An 18098-nucleotide genomic window follows, 5' to 3' on the forward strand; every position below is an offset into this window, starting at 1 on the left:
GGGGACGATGGGGGGCAGAGGGGCTGTCCCGGGGGATGATGGGGGGCAGAGGGGCTGTGCCGGGGGATGCTCGGGGGGCAGAGGGGCTGTGCCGGGGGATGCTCGGGGGGCAGAGGGGCTGTCCCGGGGGACGATGGGGGGCAGAGGGGCTGTCCCGGGGGATGATGGGGGGCAGAGGGGCTGTGCCGGGGGATGCTCGGGGGCAGAGGGGCTGTGCCGGGGGATGCTCGGGGGGCAGAGGGGCTGTCCCGGGGGATGCTCGGGGGGCAGAGGGGCTGTCCCGGGGGACGATGGGGGGCAGAGGGGCTGTCCCGGGGGATGCTCGGGGGGCAGAGGGGCTGTCCCGGGGGATGCACGGGGGCAGAGGGGCTGTCCCGGGGGACGATGGGGGGCAGAGGGGCTGTCCCGGGGGATGCTCGGGGGGCAGAGGGGCTGTCCCGGGGGACGATGGGGGGCAGAGGGGCTGTCCCGGGGGATGCTCGGGGGGCAGAGGGGCTGTCCCGGGGGACGATGGGGGGCAGAGGGGCTGTCCCGGGGGACGATGGGGGGCAGACAGCCGCGGCCCGGGCGGGAGGGCGGCCGGAGCGCCGCGCTGTTTTTGGGCAGCGCGCAGCCGCAGTGCGGCCGCCGGCGGTACAAAGCGGGGCCGGAGCGCGGCGCGGAGTCGCGGCGCGGCGGCGGGAGGGAGCCGGGCAGGGGCGCTGAAGTTTTGCGGGGTCACTGGGGCCCCTCCCGACCTCCTCGCCGGGACGCGGAGCCCGCAGGTGAGCGGGGTGCGATTGGGATGGGCTGGCCGTGGCTCGGGCGAGGGGCAGCGGAGCAGCGCCGGTGCTCCGGCCCCGGGAGCTCCCGGCTCTGTCGGAGCGGACGGGCGGGCACGGCGCTGCCCCGCTGGCAGGGAGACCGCGGTCCCGGGTACTGGTCTCTGAGCGTGTCGCGAAGAGTTGTTGATCGCCCTCCCCCGCTGGAGTGAAAATGTTTGATTATGCCAGGCGAGGTGCGGACGCGCGTGGTCCGTGCCCCGCGTCCCGCCCGCTCCCGGAGCCGAGCGGCTGCCCCGGCCCCGAGGGAAGCGCTCCAGGTGCGGTGGGAATACCTGAGCTGGGGAGAGGAGGGGGTGGAATGGGTCACTTGTGAGAGCAGCGTTCACCGGTGCTTTGTTTAAATGGACCGTCACTAACTTGTGAGCCGGCACTTCAAAAGAGAAGAGAATTTTTTTGGTGTAGGGGGATGGGAAAAGGGGAAGGTCTTCGGCTTTGATGCTCAGTACATGAAAATATCTTAACTTTGGCTGCTCTTCACGAAATAAGAAAAAAGCCAACTCTAACTCTTAAAGACATCCTGAAGTGTTTGAAAACAGTCTTAATTTTTCTGAAACAACGTTTTGAGACCCAATAGCTTGATACACATTTACATGTAAAAACTGATTGAGATATAATTACAAGCCTCAGTAATGATAGTGACTTTCTTGTGACTGCTTTGTCCCCGAGTTACACGTAAGACCAAGCTGAGTTTAACTTTTCTTGTACTCATGGTAAGGTCAGGCATAGTGTGCTTTTTGTTAAATCGAAGCTCTCAAGCATTTAAGTAGCAGCTAAGTCTGTTTGGCATATTAGTAGCATAGTTGACTACCTTGTATCTTGGCAAACCATAAAAGATACCATGACAATTGCTGATTAAACATATCGGCTGTATCTTACCCTTTTTTTTCACCCCTTCTGTCAGAGTGACTTATTAAAGGTTGTTTGGGTGTCTGTTGAGAAGGAAGGAAAATATGGGAAAACTGAGAGGATGCTGGTCGGGTTTATGTGTGGATTTTAGAAAGGCCAAACTAATTTAGATAGTGTTCATGATGTGCTGAAAAAGCCCTGACATTTTTGTTCAGGTGGTTTGTCAGGTCCTTAGAAGTGCTGATTGGGTCTTCAAGTCCAGAGTCAGTTTTCCAAAGGGAGTGGGTGCCAGTGGGGCGCAGTGGGGCTGCCTGACAGGAGTAGGGCTGCAATCCCAGCCAATCCGTGCTGCAAGCAATATCTTTGAAGTCTTGTCTTTCTTCTGGCTGAGAACAGCTGCCATGTATTAGTGACTAGGTGAAATAGGATTCCACCCCAAAACTGCCTCAATGTGATATTGTCATATGATGGGACAGCCCGGATATTGTCATATGATGGGACAGCCCGTGTCCTTCCTCTGTTGGTTTTGAATGAGAGAGGTTGCAGCTCTGGTGTGGGGTGATGGGGTGTGGAAACGTGTTGCATTCCACACAGTGCTGAGTGTGGGTCACAGTAGCACCAGAGGCAGTGGCACAACCCCAGGTTGTGGCAGAGTGCAACTTGGGCTGAAGGATAGGTGGATACAGGCTCTTGTGTGCTTCAAAATCTGTAGCTTTGCTAACCATGTGTTTAATGGAATTTGGTGTTACATTTGACTCTGTTTCATTTGTCTGATATCACAGTGTGGTTTGTCTCTTTTTATTGCTAGCAATCTAGCTAGAAGGAAATTTATATTGTAAAGTATTTTAGTGACAACTTCTGTAGCATTCCAGCCCATATGGGAGTCCTAGTGTCTTAATTTTTAAATTTGTGCACACCTGCTTTCTTTTAAGATTGGGCTTTACTCCAGAATTGCACTGGAGAAAACCTTGATTGAACACTGAATGTGAACTGGTTTTAGGTGTCAGTTCAGTGTGTCTTTAAAAATCCCACCTCCTTGGGAGACCCTGCTATGGAAGTATTTCTTGTAGCACAAATAACTTCAGTTTGAGATGAGCTGATCCAGTAGCTCCCCCTCAGTATCTGTTTGACTTTTCTCACTCAAGCAGTTTTCTCAGGTTTGTAAGCTTCTGGTACAGCTTGTCTCAATTTCTGCAGTGCACTGCATGTCTAAATAATAGATGATGAAAGTGAAATGAAAACGTCCAAATGAAGAGTCAGTTTTGCAAATTTTGCAGAGCTGCTGTGAAGAGCTGTTGGGAATGGGCATCTGATTGTGCTTTTAGTTGCTAAAACATTGGCTGTTAACTGAGGAGAATTGCAGATTTTCTTGTGGTGTCAGCACCTGTTGCAGTAGTAGGTCATGGAGATGAAGAGTTTTTTCCCCTGTCATTTAGCTAATGGAATTCTAAGCTAAGGTGAATTCTTTCTGAAACAAAGAGGTGCTGGAAATGATGTAGGCATGATTAGCTGCAGTTTATGTTAATGGAATTGGCTGATGGGCCAAAGGAGGTGTTTCAGGCATCATTGCTTGTACTGTTTATCCACCCAGATTCTCCTCTGCACTTTAGAAAGGGAAGAAGCATAGTACTTGGAAAGTGCCTTGAAAGATTGTGTATATGCATGTGCACAAGTATGAATTTTATCTAAAATTTCTGTGGGTTGTGTCAAGATGACATGTGTTAAGCTGATGACTAGGTTTTCATGTTGTAATGATGAGGAGGAGTTCATGTGGAATTGCAACAAGAAGTAGCAGTGAACTACTTCCAAAAACTATGATTCCACCTAAGTTTTTAAAGATGCAGTAAATGTAGTTTACAGATAACTTGAAATGCCAGCTGTAACTGTTGACAGAATTTGAGAAGGCTTTTGTTTAAACTATTTAAGCATATCTAAAAATAACATTGTATTTTTATAAATATTTTATATAGCCATATTTCACAAGCCTTTATGAAACAAAAAAATTTATGAACATTATTAAATAAGTTCATCTTGACTAGAGATTGAGATTTATGGTGAGGTTTATAATGTGTTTGAGTCTAGTGGGAAATGATTGATTTTAAGTATCTTAATAGTATCTGCTTGCATGGTTGAATAATTGGCAGTGCTGTAAAAAGGCATTTAGGTATCTCAAGGGAAGCTACTTAGGCTTGTCAGCTCTAACACTCCACAGTGGTCTCTCACTCCCATTATAGAGGCTATATATTGAGAGGAAATAACATGCAAGTTATATTAGTGTTCCAGCTATCAAAAGACTGATACCTGAAGAGAAATAAATACATTTAAGGAATGAGCAATTGGCATAATTGATTTTTTTTTTTTCAGTTTATATGGTTTCCTACCAGTGTTGTATTGTGAATTATACTTGTAAGGTCCATCTAGCATGTTCTCTAACTCTGAATTGTGCCCATGTATTTTACTTTGGAAAACTATCTGCAGTCATGATACTAGTGTTGAGATTTGTGGTTAAATCTTAATAGTGATTCAGGCCATGTTTATATTTGTACTTCACCAAAGGTTCCCTGGCAAACTCCAGAAAGCAGAAAGATGTGTGTGGTGATAGTCATTTTATCACCATTAACGGTGTACTTGTTCATGAGGCAAAAAAAGGATATAACTTGTAATGTGCTGTGGTGAATATGGGAAATACTTTCTGAGCTTTGATAGTAATGAAGAAAAATCTGTCATTTAGGAGGGGTGGCAAGAGCATCTGATCTCTCTTTTGGGCTGCTGCAGACTCTGGGCTCTTAACCCTGTATTAAGCCAAATGACTAGTCTGGCTAAAGCATAACTTAGAAGGCGACATCCAGTTGGACTTAAAGCGCTCCCACAGGTTTCCCTTGTCAGTTAGTGTCAATTTTTTGTGTTTTTCTGAGCTCAAAAATGTGTTTCTGATTTCTAATTAGAGCTGTACTGAGGAAGTATAGCTGGCAATTAAACATGAGTCATGAATGCATGTTTTGAATGTCCCTTTAATTCTTTAGAGATGTGAGTAGACTGAAGACAGAGGAGTTGGACAAGATCAGTTGGAACTTAATTGTGGATAAGCATTGTCAAACTGAGTCGGGTCTTTTCAAAAGCCAGACTGCTGTTCACATGCTTTTCTGATGTATGGGCTCCCTGTTGCACACAGGAGCCAAAAGTAGACCCAGATATCTGCCCTGTCGGGTTGGAGGTTGTAACTACCTTTCCCTAAAACAAGGCATCTCCAGAAAATGTTCTGGTGAAGGATGGGGATGTTGGGCACTGGGGGTGTCCCAGCCTGCTTTGGGGCTCAGGGATAGTGCCTGTGTCCCATTCCTCACACAGACAGATTCTGTGCCATCCTGGAGCACTGTGATAACTGTGTGACACACAGAGCTCAAGACAAAGAAGTGTCAGTGGGGGAAGTCTCCTGCATGCATAATATGTCTGTTTTTCCATCTTCTCTGCAGCCGTGTATCCTGTGAGCTACAGACAGCTTTTTGTGGTGTTTGGGGGTGGTTGGTGTCCAGAAGGGCAGTGGGGGTACCTCACTGGGTTTCTGCACTGGCCTGGTGATGTATTAAGCCTATTTCTTCATATGCTAGTGCTCTGAAGTTGAGGATGTCCTTCCTGCCTGCAGATGCCCTAAGCTGCTCATTGTGGAAATCTAGAAGGATTTACTGTTGAGTTCTTCATTATCTAAAGGTACCCTTTCCTCATCCCAAGGACATTGTTTTTCCTTACTGGTCTGCCATCATCTGAGTGCAGAGAGTCCAGTGCATTTGCAGGAAACAGTGGTGCCCTGGCAGGAGCAGGTTAAACTGCTGCTGAGGTTTCCAAGAAGATGCAGACAGGCAAAATGTTAGTTATTGGACAAGGCACTAGCCTTAGTAAGGCTGCTTTGGGTTGAGAGGTTCTATACCAGAGGTTTTTATCAAATGTGAGGTACCTATACATCTGAAACTGATGAGGGCTAATCAATCCTGCATGTCTTGTATGAGTCTGTAATTAGTTAACATTGACTTTTAAACTCCAAGTCGCTGGACTTTTTTTCCTACTTTTTTACTATTTCAAGTAGTATTCCCAAGTTTAGCTCCAGACAGGCTACTACCCACACAAATGATCAGTCCTTCTCTTGGTCTCACTGACATGATAGCCCTTATGGCTGCTGTGTACTGACAATGGATTCTGTAGCATGTGTGCACGCATTTCAGCCTCCTAATTGTATGGCTTGATCAACACTTCTTGACATAAGGACAAGCACTGATTTAGATTTTATGCACCATCTATTATTTTACATAATCCGCCAGCCCCTTCCAAATAATGTAGTTTGGTCTGTTAAAGATTGAACAACTTCTTTTTGAAGAAGTCTCTTTCCACAATTTAAAAGTGTTTCTGATCTCTTCCTAATTCTGCAGTGTCATTATTAAGGGGGAGGATGCTGCCCAGATTGACTCAGATAATTTTGCACCATGAATTGCTGACTGGCACCAGAAATGTTTCTGTTTTATCCAGCACCCATGCCAGTCTCCACACTTCCTGGCTCTTTCCTTTTGACTCTGCCTGTGCCACAGGGAAGCCTACAGGGGCTGCAGGTAGGCAGAAAACCTGTGTCTGCTGAAAGCAGCAAGCTCTTGTGGCAGCTATTTTGCTGCCACTTTCTTTCTGTTGGTGCTATTACTAATGTGGCTGTGGGACAAAACAGATTGGAACACTGATCTGGCTGGAAACAGATGTGCTGGAATACCTCCCTGCCTCCCTCCTCTCACCCCTGGATATTTGATGTGTGCAGTGTCCCATGGGCTGTGCCAACATAGTATGAGAGGGTGGGAAGCCTCAGCGGTAGTATGGGGATGTGTCAGAAATTAATAGGCGTGAAATCACGGTACTGTGATTGCCTCCCGAGCCTGTGAATTGGAAATCCATGTGATGTGGATTTTCATGTGATGTGGTACATTAGAACCTTTTTGGCAGATGATGATCAGAAGCACTGATCATCAAAGCCCTGCTTTGTGGGTGGGACTGGGAGAGTTCCTCACCTTGCATTTTCTACTCATCATGCTATCAGCCTGCAACCTGTTAGTCTCAAAGATTAAGAGTTTAGTTTAAAACTAAACTAATTATCTGTTTAAACTAATTTCTCTCCCCCGAGATATTCTGATCTTTCTTTTTTTTCCCCTTTTTTTTTTTTTTTTTTTTCTTTTTTAACCACAACTATTTTCCCAGTTAACGGCTGGAAGTCTTCCCTGAAGTGAGACAATGTCGAGAAGTTGAATGTGTTTGTTTAGGTGCATAAACATGGCTGTGCAATGTGGGGCTTCCATCAGTGTTTTCATTCATTTCATGACCTGTTAAATGAGAAAAGGATGGTGCTTATTCTTGAGCTGTTTTGGAACAGCTGTGTCAAAACGCCCCCAAGGACCTCAGACAATAGTGAACTCTCAGCGAATGATGCTTTTTTAATCTCTGTCTCAGCATATCGAGACGCAAAGGATCTCTGAGAGTTATACCGAATTAATCTAGCTTCAGTAGTGAAAGAAAGATACATGAGTGTGTGTGCCTCTTTTATGTGGCTCTTCAGTATTTCTCCAGACAGATTTGCGAAGTGTAGTGATTGGGGAAAGTAATATTTAGATTCAGACTAGGGAACCTTTCTCCCTATTTATGTAGACACTTCTGAGTGTTTTAAAATTAGAATATGAAAAGTAACAAAGGACGGTCAAACTACTGATAGTATGACAAAAGCAGGGGCACTTGACTCATGCACAGTTATTAAATGAAACAATATTGCAGAATTTTATTCCCAATTTCCAGACTTCCAATAGAAGAGAAATCAGAATGAAAGAGTTGATAGGTCTTCTCAGTTTTGCAGTATGGCAAATGCAATTTAAGGTTGTTGGTATTTTCTGACCAGTGCTTTGTTATTGACCCACCTCTTAGTAGACATGTTGTTTAAATTCATCAGTATTCCTTTGCAGTGTTAGTAGTCTAATACATTAAGATATAATCTACTTCCCACTGCAGTTCAGGTTTTGGAGGGCTGCACTAGAGCGCTTCTCCCTGCCAGGGTGTATCTACCTCAATAGACACAGCAAAATACCTGCTAAGAAAAGATGTTTACTTTAGCTGAATATATCTTCAGAGTAGAAACTGGTGTTTCTATCAGAGGTGAATCCTACTCTGGGGGACCTGTTTGTTTTGTTTTTAAAGGAGAGTGCTTTAGTGGATTATGATTCATTTGCTGGAATCTGACTTTTCACTCCCATTAGCCACAGATACACCCACATGTACCTGCCATTCTGCAATAGATAACTTCAGTGTGCATTGTTTACATTTCAGATACTAAACCAGGGTGAAAATCAGACTGTTCATTCATTGTGATCTGTCATGTAGCTGAGTGTGAGTGCACATCCCTTCAGGCTCCATTAGCATGAGTTAACTTTGTAATTGGGTTTCTGGGGCAAACAGGGACAGGAAAGAGAAGTAATTTGGCAGGCCAGGCTTAGCTTTTTTGTCCTGTGTGTTGTAAGTGCACAAGAGAGCAGAAGTAAAAGATGGGTGCAGGATGGATGGAGAAATCCTAACAAAGCAGAGGACCACAGCTATTTAACCAGTTAAATAGTTAAATAGTTGTCAAAACTTGATCTGGATGTTACAGAGTATCATGCAGCTTAACCAAGGTGGGACTTTACAGATATATTAAAGCACAATTTCTATAGCCTCCTGTGATTTTCAGAGCCCTTCTCTTGCTGCTCTGTATTTTTCACCTGTCTGGCAGTAGCACTTTGCCTTGTAGAGTCTAGCAAGAGAAAATTGCTTGCTTTCAACAGAAAATTCAGGCTTGCTGAATGAAAATCAATGAACTTAATAGAAATAGTAGTTGTGGAATAGACTAGAAATGTAAGTGTTGAAGTTGCTCTAAACTCTGTTCATAATACCTCATTTTGCACAACTAAACCAAAAAAGAGAGAGGGGGGAAAAAAATCCAAGCCAAACTGCAAAAAGCTAGAGTTCCTGAGCAGGGGGGGACAGGTTTGGGGGTTTTTTTCTTCCATTTTTTAAGGCACTGAAAGTCATCTGGCTGTTTTCAGGTGTTCAGTTTGGAATGTGATTAGAACTAAGCTTTCTATGGTGTTTTTTTTTTTTTTAAACCACACTTCAGAATTTTCAATCAATAACTTAACTTTTAAAACAATAGTATTTTTCCCAGATTAATCTTAAGACTCAGAAAATGCAATACAAGAAGAGATTTTTAGCTTAAGTTCCATTCCTTCCTGATACCTGGGGCTGAACTTGTTCTTAAGCTTTCAGGTTTCTGCTTTTTTTTTTTTTTTTTTTTTTTTTTCCTGATGATAAGCTCCTGAAGGGTTTTCTTTCCTTAGATGAATGCTAATCTTACTCTGGCACCACTGGCCATTTTCTCAACTTACATTTTACCAGCAGCCTGCTCAGGCAGTTTTCTGTGCATGACAAGTCAGTAACATTCGAAGATGAGCTATAATCACCTGCAAGACCAAGGTGAATTCTTTCTGAAACAAAGAGGTGCTGGAAATGATGCAGACATGAATAGCTGCAGTTTATGTATCTTGTCAGCATCGTTTAAGTGGGTTGACAAACTTGATGAATGCTTCTTAGTTTGTTCTTGTGGTGTTATAGGCTGCTTCACGCGTGGGGGTTTTTGAGTAGACAAGGGTTCTGATGTGTGTCGTGGAAGTTGCCTCGATCCTGATCCCATCTGTGATTTAGCGCTGAGCCTTTGTCTCCTTTGTGTTTATCTTGCAGTTTCTCATCCCATCACGACTGCTGCTTGTGCCCACTGTGGTGTTTTTAAGCAGTGTTGCAGGATCACATAAACGAAAATACTAGTGGCTGGCGGGAGAGTTCTCACTGAGGAAATTTAAGGAAAACAAACCCCTCTTTGTATCTGTGCACACATCACGGCTGTCACGAGTTATGCGGGGTAGGCGTGCTAAGGAGATGCAGTCGGTGCTCATTCCGGTGGGAGGTGCACCTCCTGGGAGGCTCCAGACAGAGAGGCAGAGCTCTGTCACTGAGTGGTTGGACTGGGATGAGGGGATCAAGAAAATGTGGTTGAAATGAAATTGAGTTCTTCAAGGATCTTATAAATAAGCAGTTGACAGAATATTGTTCATATTGTAAGGGGTTGTTGGTTTTGGCTGAAGCAGACTTCAGAGGGTTTCAGGGTTGTTATCTGTAGCAATTCCATCTTTTGTTGGCCTGGGGCAGAGTTTGTGCATGTACAGCTGAATATTAAATCTCTGGCTCAGGAAGTGTTAAGTGCATGGATTTATTAGTCTTAATGCTGGTATATTTTTCACGCCACCAACTAGCCAAAATACAGGAGGCCCTGCAGTTTGTATTAGCTGGTAGAGATTAATGACAGTTTTATTGCAAATCGACATTTGTAGTTTTGTTTCCACAAGCACAGGGTGATTGGGACAGGAAGGGACCTTTGCTGGTTTGCAGCCCGTAGTTGAGCCTTTTGACCCCTCCACAGACTGCCCCCTTTAAAAGGAGCCCTCGGCAACCCCGGCTGCCTCTTGGTCTTCTTGTTGTTCCCCTGGTAGCCCCTCCCATCCCTCTCTCCCGGGCAGCAAAGCCCCCTGGCCCCCAGTTCGCATTGCTCACATTCCCGAGCTCTGCGTGCACACAGTGGGATGAGCGAGGCAGCTAAGCTGGTCCTCTGCTCTGGCTTGGAAACCACTGTTGTGAAAGCAGCCTGCCTGCTCCTGTCCTCCCTTTATATCCATCAGAGCCCCCCTGCCCACATAGCTCACATTCCTGAGCCAAATTTCATTTGGGATGTTGTTTTGCTTTGGAGGCTGTCCCTGCTTGGTAAAAGTTTCCTTGTAGCTGCATCTCAATGGAAGAGTAGCGGTTTATGTCCCCTTGTTTGACACACTTGGTGGCTGTTCTGGGTGCTTCAAGGTCTCTCTGGTGACTGAAAGTGAGCGAGATGACAGATGCAGCAGTGAGGATAGTGATGTAAGGAGCCAGAGGTTTGGCTGTGCAAGGGCTGAAGGAGAACGCTGGGGTCCTGGAGGAGATATCACTGGAGCTGGTGTCTGTGACTATTGTGTGGCAGAGGAAGTTTCATTGTAATTTCAGTTTAAAGATTTTTTTCCTCCCCAACTCTTCCTCCAAGCAACTTGCTAATTTGCATCACAAAAGTGAGCCAGGATTGTCCTCTTACTATTTTTCAGAAAATAGCAATTGTCTTCAACTCTGAGTGAAAACGGCACGATTTATGGGTTGCTTTATGCATACTGGTGCATTCAAGTACAACTGTTAATTGAACTGCCTGATATTCTTTACCACAATGTCCGGTTACAGCTGGGCTTTCATCAGTACTGAGAGAGTCTCATTGCAAGGAGGACTGTCTGGTCTGTGATACTGGTGTTACCCTGTGGAAGAACCAGCTGGGTATGTAAGGCACATCCTGCACATCCTGTCTTCAGAAACAGTGGGCTGTTTCCCATGTCTTACTACTGCTAAGCAGTAGTAGAGATTCTTTGAGAAAATAAAAAAATAGCAACAATGAATTTATACACAGCTAGGAGCACTAATAATTTTCTGTCAGCCAAAAGCCATTTGTATCTGTATTAAAGCTTAGTCAAACTGGCTTTGCTGGAGCATCTCATCACTTTGATTTCAGTGCAGAAGTTGTCAAGCCACAAGGCTGCCCTGACATTCCTGCATAAAGTTGCTGTAAATAAGTGTGTGACCAGTGTTTGTGTACCCATAGGTCAGAAGCAGTAGTTACTCCATATGTGCTTTTTCCTCTTTCCTTTCTATTAATCTCTGGACCTTTGTCTAAAACCCAGAGTATTACAGAGGCTGCAGGAGGGGCCAGAGTAAGGCATGGAGTCTGTATTCTGTATTGCCCCAAGATTCATGGGGCTTTGTTGCAAAATTGTCCTGTTTATTTCTCTTGCTGTGAGTAGAAAAGCCTTTTGTGGCTGGCTAAACTTTAGAAAAGTATTCGGCCGAAGGAAGAACATTTTCTTTCCTTTGTCAAGTAAAATCGTCCGTTGGACCAATGCTTGAATAGTTAGATTGAGCTGTGTTTGGCCTGTGAAAATCCAGGTATTTTTTGCCAAAACTGAGGTAAACTCCAGATAGAACTTAACATGTGCTCTTTCTCAATGAATTACTCACATAAAAGCACTTGCTAAACCATGTCTAGACTGCAAAGACCTGGATTTGACTGAATCTAATTAAAGCAATGGTGGCTTTCAGGTACCGATTTAACTGCAGTATGTTACCCTGAGAAAGGGGCTGACCATGGCTGAAGTGGTTTCCACCTGCATATGGAGGCAAATTGAAGTCAGACACCTTTGAAATGGTACTGCTGCCCGCCAGCTTAGCCTGCCACACAGAGAACATCATATACCCAGAGGAGGATAGCCAAGCAGCTCATGGCAATACAGGTTTCAGCACAGTCTTCTCAGAAAACCTGAAATCAACTTCCTGCTGGTTTTGGAGAATTGGAGAATAATTTTGTGAGTTACCTAAAGGTTTCTGACTTCATTGCAGAGATATGAAGAGTCTGAAAATATCGCTGCTAGAAATACTGGTTTTGATACTGGAGGTTAAACATGTTCAGTGCACAGCACTAATGTCTCTGCTGGCCAGCCACCCTCATGACTAAGCTTGTGAGTTCATTGCCCATCTGTGCCCATTGCCTCATCCTAACTCAGGTTGATTACCAGCTGCTTATTGATTAAGATGGATTAGGGGAGTCCTGGATGTCTGACACAGCTGGTTTCTCCCATCCCCGAGTAAGTCACTGAGTGGAAGTTGTGGTATTGCCCGTGGATCCCTCCCTGGAGCTGTTCAGGGTAGGTTTTACTGGAGTACAGAGCAGCATAATGTAACTCCTGGCTTCTGATTGTTTTACCTCGTGGCCTTGAACGTTTGCCCAGACATGTCTGTGAAGCATCTCGGCTGTACTCATGCTTTTGCTATTCCTCTGTCTCCGCTCTCAGGACTCCTTTTATTTCCTGTAACTTTTCTATCTAGTGTGCACTTTGTTCAGCACCCACCAAGTTGTGCCTGCTCCTCCTCTTTCACCCTGACCCTGAATGCTTGCTCTGTTCAAAGTCTCTAAGACAATTCAGAAAAGGGGGGGTCACCAATAAGAAAATGGAAGAAATAAAAGGGAGAAGTGAAAGAGCTGTCTCTGACAGAATTCAGTCTCTGCTGTCTAATCTGACAAGTATAACTTTTTCATGAGAAACTGTCCTTTGCTTCACATTTTCAGCCTGTCATCAAATTTCTGCTAGTTTTGAACTTTGTCTCATGAGGCTGTTGCAGGAGTAATGAGCCAGTAGTGCAATTCCTTTTCTTGTGATTGGAAGTGGAGGGGGGAAAAAAAGTCTCAGCTGCCTCTCACTGTGAAACAGCAGCAGTGGGTGACTGCCATGACTTTTTAGGTTATTGCAGTCTTACAAAATGTTCTAGTTTGGAAATTAAAAGAGAAGATATACTGGACTATTCTTAGTACTAAGTTCAAGGCTCAGCATTGCAAAGAAAGTTTGTGTAGCTAATAAAAAGTATACATACTACTTATTGCCAGTGTGCAGAGAGAACTTTTTCTGGTAAGGAATGTTGTCATGACCTTGTCTTGTCCCTGAGTGTCTGAAAACTTGCATTTTTGTCATCTTTTCAGCAGAACACAACCTGGGATGAACCACATAGTGGCTAGGGGTCACAGCATCAATGTGCCATGCTTGCTTTAGTGAGTTCTCTTGTTTGCAGCTCAGTAGTGGGGGCTGTGGATTAGCCCCATCAGTGCCTTCTCCTCTGGCCATGGGCTGTGACCCATGCTTTTTTAAGCTCTTCCTGCTTGCTGCAGCAATCTGGTGTTTTCTTAGCTGTGAACACTCTTCTAGGCTGATTTGTGTATGATTTTTTTTAACAGATCTCTTGATTTCCTTTCACTGTTAACATGTTAATTCACAGCTAGTTGTTACAGGACTGAGTACATTTTGGGTCACGAACAGCCCCAGTCTGTGCTGGGACTATTCCTGCATGAATTATGTTTTGCTGCTGTGCAAAGAAGGCTGTTGTACTGTATGAATTTGCAATTTATCTTGCATGGCCCAGTCAGGACTCAAGTTGGATGGTGCTGATGGATGAGGTGATTAATGCTGATGTTGAAGTTACAGGCAAAGAAGTTCCTAGCTTCATGGCTTCTTACCATGAATAAAGGGGAAGTATTTTTCTTGCTATACTGAGCTTCTCTCTGATCTCTGCGAAGTCTCCATTAGATCCATCCGTTCCCTTGATCCCTTCTTGAAAACTTCATTTTACATAATGATTTTTTTTTTTTCCTTTAGAATGAAGGAAAATTCTCCTTACTTTTTTCTTGATGTCTGTCTATTGGAAGTGACAGAAATTGCATCAGAGCCTGGGTGGGTTTTTTTTGTAGATGAGTTTGTATTCCCTAAGACTCTGGCATTTATCAGCCCTTGTTCACTATGGAAGTTGCAGGTCATTGAGATATTTTAACTCCTGACCTAATAGCATGTGAGTGTTTGCTGTTGCCCAGTTTGCTCAATTCCCTGTTTGGTCAGCAGCTGGGGAGTGCTGGGAGCTTTGCTGGCCTTGGCTCCAGGTCTGTCACAGAGCTGGCTCGCTGCTGGCATTAGCCTTGTCTGCCAGCCAGTGTGACCGGTGAGCCGAGCAGAAGTTAAAATGCTGTCAGCGTGCTCAGCCCAGGGCAGGGCTGGGTGGCACAGTCCCTCCAGCTTATGGGGGAGAAGGGTGATGTGGGTGCACAGCTCTCGCTCAGCCTGCTGGCTGCAGGGCACCTCATACCTGTTTCCTTGTGTTTGCTGAAGGGTAATTGTAAACACCCGTTTCCCACTTTCTTTCTAGGTCTTTCTTTGGTGTTCCTTTTAACCCAGATTTTTCCTTCAGCTTGCCAGTTACTTATGACTCCTAATTCCGGTTTAATGACTTTTTTGTGTCTGGGGATTGTACTTTATTTGCATCACAACAGAGCCCTGTGAAAGCCTTGCAGTAATGTCAGCTCTGGATCTGGTGTTAGGCAGCTCAAAGTGCCAGGCATGAGTTTTATCAAATTGGTCCCTTTGTGCTGCAAAGTTTGAAGATACTGATCTCATTGGAAGTAGGCAGGTGGCATGTCGAGCAGCCCATCTAAGAGTTGCCTGCGAGAAAACTTGTTTTAATGAGAAAGAATAGAAAAGTAACAACTCTGTCAGAAGGAGAGATTTCAGGAGTTCAGTTTTATGACATCACTAGTAAAAGTAACTTACTGAACATAAACATACCAAGAGCATCTCTAGGGTTAGTCAGTCTCTCCTTTTTCTATTTTATGTATTATGGCCTATTGATTTAATGAGCTTGTAGAACCAATTTCTCAAAGCCTGGTAATAAAACACATCAGTTAGAATGAGGCTGAAGTTTGGATGAAGTTATTTTGTTTCGTGGACTGTTTCTTTCAACGCCTTGGATTAATATGTTTGGGTTTTGTTGGTTTTTCTTAATTAAGAAAAAAGTTCATACCAGAACTATGTAGCAAAATATGCTTCTAATCTGCAGCCTTCCAAGCTGCATTTCTTTTTAATTGCCAAATGTTCTATTTGCCAGTAGAAGCATGGGAAAATATTAATAACTGAGAGATTATCTGATTAAGAATGTTGAAAGAAGTCTGCTAGCATCAGGACTTTTTTTTTTATGGTTATGAGTAACTGTGAATGCTTCATTTTAGTAGGAAAAAAGGAGATAGTACTAAACCTCAGCTCATTTTTTGTTTTTGTCTCACTCAGCTCAGGCCAAAAGGCTTTGAATGGGTCATTGCATTTGGAAGTTTTTCAGTTTCTAAATATCCTTTGGAGAGCAAAGGAAAAAAAAAACAAAACAAACAACAAAACAAAAAACTCCTAACACACAACACCCCCAGCTGTATTACATCCAACAAGTTTTGCAATACTTCAGTACTGCTAGAGTGTCCTGCAGTTGCTTCCTTTCCTTTTGATGAGTTTTAATAGATCCGTGCCTGTTCTGTTAGCTTGCTTCAGATAGAAAGCAAGAGAAGGAATTGCCTTTCCAGAAGGAACTTCTTGTATGCTGTGAATGCAAATAGACCGTTTGCTCCCCTCCCACCGCCTAAATCCTTCCTCCCAAGCTTTGTGGGATTTAGTGCCAGCTCACAACGTAAGTGTGACAGCTGGTTAGTGTCCAAAGTCCTTTTTATTGTTTCAGCTTTAATCAGGAAATTATTTGTCAGAGGATCAAAGCACTCTTGGGTGAATAAACTTTTTTGCCAAACTGTAGCTTTGATGCATATGTAAATATTGTCTGATATTTATTGGGATGGAGTGATCCTTGCACAGGACTGATTTTTGGCTATAACCCAAATAAAACTGGAGTTGACACTGCTAATTTTACAGAGCAGCTTGCATGAACTGTTAGAGATCACAAATGGAAATTAGATCAGATGTGCCAGTAAGTTGCATGCAGGTGGCAAAAGGTCTCTTAGCTCACCTCCTGATATAATTCTGAAAGCAGTGAACAAACTTCCAGTGTTGACAGTGACTCCTCTCTTTGCCTCCCCTTCTGCCTCTCTTTCTGAAAGACAGTTTGCATGTCACGTGGCACTGCAGGCTTTGTGACTATGGAGATGTGATTTCACCTGTGCACTGCTCTAAGGGCTTCTGGGAATTGCTTCTGGGAGCTCATTTTGCCATGCAAAAATGCAGTGAAGTAAGACCCCCTGGGAGGACTTGGCTTGTGTGTCCGTGTGTTTGCAAATATTTTATTGGCAATGCCATGCTGTGAGAGAAGGGGTGAGATCCAGTGCCTGGGATTCCTTTGTTCCCTACACGGATAGGGTGCTGTTGTTGGGACAAATGTGTACATGTCTGTGCAAGTGCCAGTGCTGGTGGAAGAAGCATGAGCTGCAGGCACAGATGAAGGTGGTCTTCAGCTAGAGAATGTGTTCTGTGAGGAAATAAAGCTGAGTAAGGTTGTGTTGATGCCTGAGGAGAAGGTGGGAGGGGGGAGGTCAGGGTGCAAGACAATGAGGTAGTGGCTGGGTAACATCACTCTTAAGCAGCTGTTACAAGGAAGTTTGTTGGGGACAGGGGTGGTGATTCTTTTTGTCCATGAGAGCGCACAGCTCTAGATGACTGTTTGAGACAGCAGTCCCATTATGAAGGATGGATGTATTCTCTTCAATATTTGGGAGCTGACTGGATTTTTTTTTCTATAAAAATTGTATTTGGGTGAAACATACCCAAAACATAAGTTACACGTTCTTTTCCTGCTTTATGATTTGAAGTACCATGTTTCTCAGTCACCCTGAAGTATTTCCCCATCCCAAATGTGTGGAACCCTCTCTGGGCAGGAAGGCCAGGCCCTGCTCTCCAGAAACAAATGGGTGATGCATTGCATGGTGGCTCAGCTGCCAGCATCTCTCAGGCACCTGACACCTCTTCTTGACTCCATATGGAAGGAAAGGAAGGCATGGAGATATGGTGTGGCAAACCCTGTTCTGCTGCCTGCAGTGCCTTTGGGGATGTGAATGGCTTGTGCTGCAGCACTGTATAGCTTGAAGGAGGGGGGGTTTGTGCTCCGTAGAAGGGAGAAGAAAATTGGTGGTACATGATGAATTCATTAAGTTAATGTCTGTCTGGTACAACTGAGGGTGAAATGGAAAGAAATGCATGGTGTCAGGATGCCTGATGGATGGGAGAAGTGTTGTACTGAGGGACACAGAAATGACATAAAGGGAGATGTTAATCAGTAACAAGCTGAGTCCTCTTGCAACAGCTTGCAAACCCAAGTAGAGATGTACACAGTATGAAAGGAAGGAATGTGCACAAATATATTTATTCCAAGTACAGAAGGACTTGCCCCCATTTGTACACTCAAAAATGGGGCATTTTATTGCTTTTGAGAAGAAGTAACATAATGTAGTAGGAAATACGACCCTATGCCTTTTGTTCTCTGTAATGTTCTTCAGATGCAATAGCCTTGGTGTGAAATGCCTTGTAATCAACCAGAGGGCAGCTGCTTACCCAGCCTGTGTTCTGGACATCAGCGTTCCTGATCCAGCCTGCTGCATCTTCAGGGTCTTTTAAATGACCTCTCCTGAATTCTTGTCCAAAGCAAGGCTTCAAGCCAGTCAGTTTGTCAGAGAAAAGCTTGGAGAGAGGGACTCATTAACCTAGAATGATATATCTTACAATGAAGGCCTCTCCTTTAAAAGGAAAGAAAACAGAACAAATACTATTCCTGTTGTTTGCCCAGCACAAAGTCTGTTTTGTTTCAAGGAAGTACCTGATCCTTGACATTTTCATTTTCTTATTGTTGGCTCTGAATTGCTCACCTGAGACTGAGCTGCAGGTGTCTTCAGGTTCAAACGAAGTAGAA

The 18098-nt window shown here is 44.4% G+C and overlaps 1 protein-coding gene across 1 annotated transcript in view; it reads left to right on the forward strand.

The window, feature by feature from the left end:
* The first annotated feature begins 661 nt into the window (after positions 1 to 661).
* KANK1 (KN motif and ankyrin repeat domains 1) overlaps positions 662 to 18098 on the forward strand; it is a 126804-nt gene continuing 109367 nt past the window's right edge. The window contains exon 1 of the mRNA XM_021531744.3: positions 662 to 764. The gene's annotated coding sequence lies outside the window, so the exon portion shown is untranslated. The remainder of the gene's footprint in view (positions 765 to 18098) is intronic.

This window comes from Lonchura striata, chromosome Z (assembly GCF_046129695.1).
Source record: "Lonchura striata isolate bLonStr1 chromosome Z, bLonStr1.mat, whole genome shotgun sequence".
Taxonomy (NCBI): Eukaryota; Metazoa; Chordata; class Aves; order Passeriformes; family Estrildidae; genus Lonchura; species Lonchura striata.